Here is a 6,045-nt window from a genome sequence, read left to right as displayed (position 1 = left end):
CAGGTAGTGGCAGTACTCTCCCCCTCTGTTCCTGAGTCTGTTCACCAAGTGTAGCTGAGCAGGAGGCAGCAGGTGTTCTACATCAGTACTGTATTTTCCGCAATATAAAGTGCACTTAAAAGCCTTTAATTTTCTCAAAAATCGATGATGCGCCTTTTAACCCGGCGCGTCTTCTATGTGCACTGAGTTTCAAAATCTGACTGTCGGACCATTTCCCGCCGACATAGGGACGTAATACGTACACTACACGCGCTGGCAGCAATAAACCTATTAGAGAACATTACATAAAGCTACGTACAGTACTGACTATTGTCCGAGTTTTTGCGAAAGCCGGCATCATTGCTGAACAGCCACCCGGCAACAAGACTGACTCCGACAATGGCGAGAGGGAACCCGGCATGTTTGATGTGGAAATTGCCCAACTGTTCAATTCAGATACAGAAGACGAGGACTTTGATGGATTTGTGACAAAAGATTGATCAAAAATTAATGTGAGTGTATTTTTAAATACGTAGTAGAATAGAGTTCAACCAAACTCACTGTTTTGCTTCCGTTTCCTTGTTTTAGCATGCGCCCAATAATACGGGGCGCCTTCTATATGGCTTAGTACAGAAATAAACCCCGTAATCGAGACTGCGCCTTACAATCCGATGCGCCTTATGGTGCGGAAAATACGGTACTCAGCTGATCTGGAGCGAGCAGGTGGGAGTGGTTAATCATTTAGTCCTGGTCCACACAAGCAGACCTCACTCATCACTCAGTGCTGGACCGTGAACAAGCAACACTCAGTTTGAATCTCTGGTCAGTTTAGTTCTCTGTGGCTTTTCGTGCTCAGGTCATTGTGTTTGTGGGAACATCTTTATTAAATGGAGACATTCTATGTCGACGTGATTTCTGATCATCAGTAACTAAGGTTCAAAGGCTCTTTATTGTCATTGTTATAAAAAGAAGAAGCATAAATGAATGCTGCATTTCTGACTTATGGGGGGATGAGCAGCCTTGGAGGAGGACTGATCTCTGAGGACTCTTCCTGTTGGGCATGTGGGCAACCATGTCAAACTGCACTTCAAATAAAAAAATAAATGAATTTATAAATAATGTATATAAATAGATAAACTTTCAGAGTTTAGTGATGAAATGCTCACAGATATTCCATAACTTTGCATAGTGACACCAAATAATGAAGTACTGGCTAATCTCATGCATCGCCTGCCCGTTGGAATGAACTCTGAACTTTAAAAATCCTGTACTTTACAGAAATGAAATATATTCAGAATAACTTAAAGTATCATCACTTTCAATTGCTAGAATAAGCAGAGTGCAAATTGATTAGACTACAGTTAACGTCTATAAATTAATATTTATGAAGAAAAAAGGTGCTTCCTCATCAGATCCATGCTTTCATGTCTGATGTCTGCAGCGCTCACATCTCGTTACCCTTCATGACTTAACTGTGATTGGATTATCTGGAGGCTGCACAGTGGGATAGAGGTTAGCACTGTCGCCTTGCAGCAAGAAGATCCCCGGTTCAAATCCCGGCCTGGGCCTGGGATCTTTCTGCATGGAGTCTGCATGTTCTCCCTGTGCATGCGTGGGTTTTCTCCGGGTACTCCGGCTTCCTCCCACAGTCCAAAAACATGCTGAGGTTAATTGGTTACTCTAAATTGTCCGTAGGTGTGAATGTGAGTGTGATTGTGTGTCTGTATATGTAGCCCTGTGACAGACTGGTGACCTGTCCAGGGTGTCCCCTGCCTTCACCAGAGTCAGCTGGGATAGACTCCAGCACCCCCCATGACCCTAGTGAGGATAAAGCGGTGGATAGAGGATGGATGGATGGATTATCTGGAACCAATCAGAAACAAAACATCATTCAAATGACGACATCACAGATTTTTATTGGTCCAGACCCAAACATATGTCATGTCCATTCCAGTGTGTCTGAAGGGGTTGTACTACATATGAACACTCAGGGATTTAACGTGGCAGCATCACCCTCATAAACACGAGAAGACTGAATGAGCAGTGATTTACTAAAAAGAAATAAAAGTAACAACCCCAGTGTGACTGATGTTTTCCTTCAGCAGCGTCTCCAGATCTCTTTGCTCTTCACTGGGTTAGTTTCTTTCAGTAGTATATAGTTGTTTCTAGTTAGATGCTTCCATATCCCTGTATACTGAACCTCAGGTAGCTTAGGACTGTTTCTTTATCCTACCCTTCCCCTGCCCATTATTAGACTCCTGCAAACACAACATTGTCTGCTGTAAATGAGTCTTTGTTGTTCTTGCCAGACTTTGTGCATATATTCTCCATAACTGTCTTGACCTGACTTCTGTTTATCTTCCACCCATTGAAGAGCTCATATTTTATTTACAACTAAAATTAATATATTGACAGATGATCTGGTGTTCTCTTTTTGACAGCAATCTTTAGCTGTTTGACAATAAAGGCTAAACCTGTGCATCCAGTTTTCAGATCCTTTGAACCATCTGTGAACATGCATAGCCTCTCCAGATAATGTTGTACTGTTGTCCATTCTGGTACCACCCTGGGCTTGTCTTGATTTCTTGAGGTAAATCTACATCTATTGTTGGCATGATTAATTTCCAGGGATCTCCTAGATTTAATGCTTCAACATCCCCAAGCCACTCAAGACTATTGTAATGAGATTCATTGCTGTCCCAACGGTCCTGTAAGACATTTTTTTGTAGAATGTGATCAACTATGTCCCTGTAAATTGATCAGTATAAATCTACTATCATAAGGTTGACTTATTCTACAATTCTACAGTTTCATTTAGCAGACGCTTTTGTCCAAAGCGACGTACAACACAAGCAAGAATTCAGACATCAGGAAAAACCTGTAGTAAGTGCAAAAGTGCTTCAAGTGCTGTGATGGATTATTCCTCCATATCTGCCAGCACTGCGGACACAGGGGATGATCTGAACTCTCCATTACAGGCTTGAAGGTCCTGAGCTTGTTCTTTGTTTGTTTCTGCTGCACAGACTCTTATATTAAGAGTCTTATGAGTATTTAATGACATTCTTGGTCTGAACATGGCAGCATGTCTTCCATGTAACTTCAAGAGTGCTAGTTTATGATGCCTGGAGAACTATATCAGTTTAAATCCCCATTTATTTGTCCTCTTTTCCACCTATTTGTAATGCTTCTACCCTTCCTTTATCCAAAGAGTCATCAACTTAAAGTTGGCTCTTCTTGTTCAAAGGTGATGAATGATTCTGTTCAATAATATTGGACTGCACACGTCGCCTCGAGGAGTTCCATTTTCTTGTCATTACTTGAATTTTTCTTCCAAACAGGAACTCTAATATCCAGCTATACATCAGTTTAGTGAGGAGACCTTCCCTCTATTATAGCTGTCTCTACATCCAGAAACACACAGAACATTTCTGTATTTCTTTCAGCTTTCCTAATTAGAAACCAACGACTTAACGCTGAGTCACGTAAAATGTATGAATCTGATACCAAAAGCACAAGTGATGGTTGTCTGAGGCCCTGGTGTCTGTCTGTAGAGTGGTTTATGGTCCTTTATGAGGTTTTAATATTGTTTGAATGAAATAATCCATGCAGGGACCAGATGCAGGACGACTGAACAGTTAGAGCTGTCTTTGCAAAAGAAAGAAAGGTTTTTCCTCAAAAAATAATATTGTAGATACGTTACAGAACAGCTTATGGCCCACTAAGACGCACACACACACACACACACACACACACACACACTATGCTTTTCTATCACTGTGGGGACATACCATTGACTCCCATTCATATCTAAACCCTAACCTTAACCAAACCCTAACACTGTTTAAACTTGTGGGGCCCGAAATGAGGTCCCCACAAGTGACATAGTTTTCGGTTTTCTTACAGTTGTGGGGACATTTGGTCCCCACAATGTAGCAAAAACATGGGCACACACACACTCACACACACTGCTATTAAATCATTTTGTCATCCACAGTGCTCCTCTCTGCTTTCAACTAGTGTGATTAAGGAGGTGAGAAAACATTTATCAAGTTAAGCTGTCCTTAACTTCCACCTCTCCTTCCCGTCCATCATTCTTCCAGCCACACAGCTTTTATTATGACACTGAGACACACAACAGTACGAAGACACAAAGCTGCTCCTCAATAGATTTAGGTTTTACTGCTGCTGGGTTGTTTCCATTGACAGTCAGAGCCGTAACACAGAATGCTCTGAGGTTGTAGTCAGGCATTCAATGTAATCACTCCTGGATTTACTGATCTCCTTTTGTAAATTATTTCTGAAACCAGAACCTCAGATTATGATCATTACTAGAGTAAAACAAGAGTCAAACCAGATGTCTTTTCAGCAGTGGAGTCCAGCTAAAGCTTCGTTTAGCATTCTGTTTAGTATTCCTTTAGCTCAGTAATGACTTCATTAACTTGTGCACCAACAACACTCTGTTAGTACTCAGTATTACAGAAAACATTATCACATTCCATCCACAACAGTAAGACCTCATTTATGTTTGAATGTGAAATATGATTTTAAATACATTTTATTTAATGAGGCACCAGTCACAGTTCAGATTGTCTCCAGACACTTTACAGAATCTGACTGTGAATCAGCTACGTGAACATTTGCAGAGAAATAGTTTATCTGCACATTTTCAGTCAGGATTTACAGTAAATAACAGCACAGACACAGCAGTGATGAAAACTTTCACTATCCTCCTGTAGCTACAGGAGTTCTACATTTACCACCACTGATCAGAGACTGGAACAGGCCCCTGGGATTACACAACTACACAGGCTGGATAAGTAAACTGTGGCAGATAAATTACACCCTGTTCAGAATAATTTGCTTACACACACTATAATCAATATTTTTCATCTGATACATGCCCCGCTATACCGATCAGGGATGTTTTATTTACACCTTCATGTCTTTTTAACAGGTTACAGACTCCTGATGATTTTAATGTTGCTGAACCTTCAATTAGAAATCCACTCACACTTGTCAATGTGTTTTTATCCAGCTCTAAACCTATATAAATATAAAACAACCTCCAATTAACATTTAAAATGTTAGGAAACAACCAGCTGCATTTATCTCTGAAGCCAGAGGAAGTTAGTTATATTCAGGGATGTCTGAGGGACATAAAGACATGGATGACCTGTAAGTTCTACATCTGAAAGGAAGGCATTCCCTTGACTCCAGTCCTACTGTAATTAACTTTGGTACTATTGGCTGTTGATGCATAATTACAATGAATAGCAGTTATCGGTGATGGATCTATGTGCAGCTACATACATGTACAGCTACATGTGCAGCAACATACATGTACATCTACATGTGCAGCTACATACATGTACAGCTACACGTGCAGCCATATACATGTGCGGCTACATACATGTACAGCTGCATGTGCAGCAACATACATGTACAGCTACATGTGCAGCTACATACATGTACAGCTGCTTGTGCAGCTACATACATGTACAGCTGCATGTGCAGCTACATACATGTACAGCTACATGTGCAGCTACATACATGTACAGCTACACGTGCAGCTATATACATGTGCGGCTACATACATGTACAGCTGCATGTGCAGCAACATACATGTACAGCTACATGTGCAGCTACATACATGTACAGCTGCTTGTGCAGCTACATACATGTACAGCTGCTTGTGCAGCTACATACATGTACAGCTACATGTGCAGCTACATGTGCAGCAACATACATGTACATCTACATGTGCAGCTACATACATGTACAGCTACACGTGCAGCTATATACATGTGCGGCTACATACATGTACAGCTGCATGTGCAGCTACATATATGTACAGCTACATGTGCAGCTACATACATGTACAGCTACATGTGCAGCAACATACATGTACAGCTAAATACGTGTGCAGCTACATACATGTGCAGGTACATGTGTAGCTACATGTGCAGCTACATGTGGAACGACATACATGTACGGCTACATGTGCAGCTACATATATGTACAGTTACATGTGCAGTCACATACATGTGCAGCTACATGTGAAGCTAC

Source organism: Acanthochromis polyacanthus, chromosome 3 (genome assembly GCF_021347895.1).
Source record: "Acanthochromis polyacanthus isolate Apoly-LR-REF ecotype Palm Island chromosome 3, KAUST_Apoly_ChrSc, whole genome shotgun sequence".
NCBI classification, from domain to species: Eukaryota; Metazoa; Chordata; class Actinopteri; family Pomacentridae; genus Acanthochromis; species Acanthochromis polyacanthus.
The sequence above is the reverse complement of the archived record's forward strand: the minus strand, read 5'-3'. Positions refer to the sequence as shown.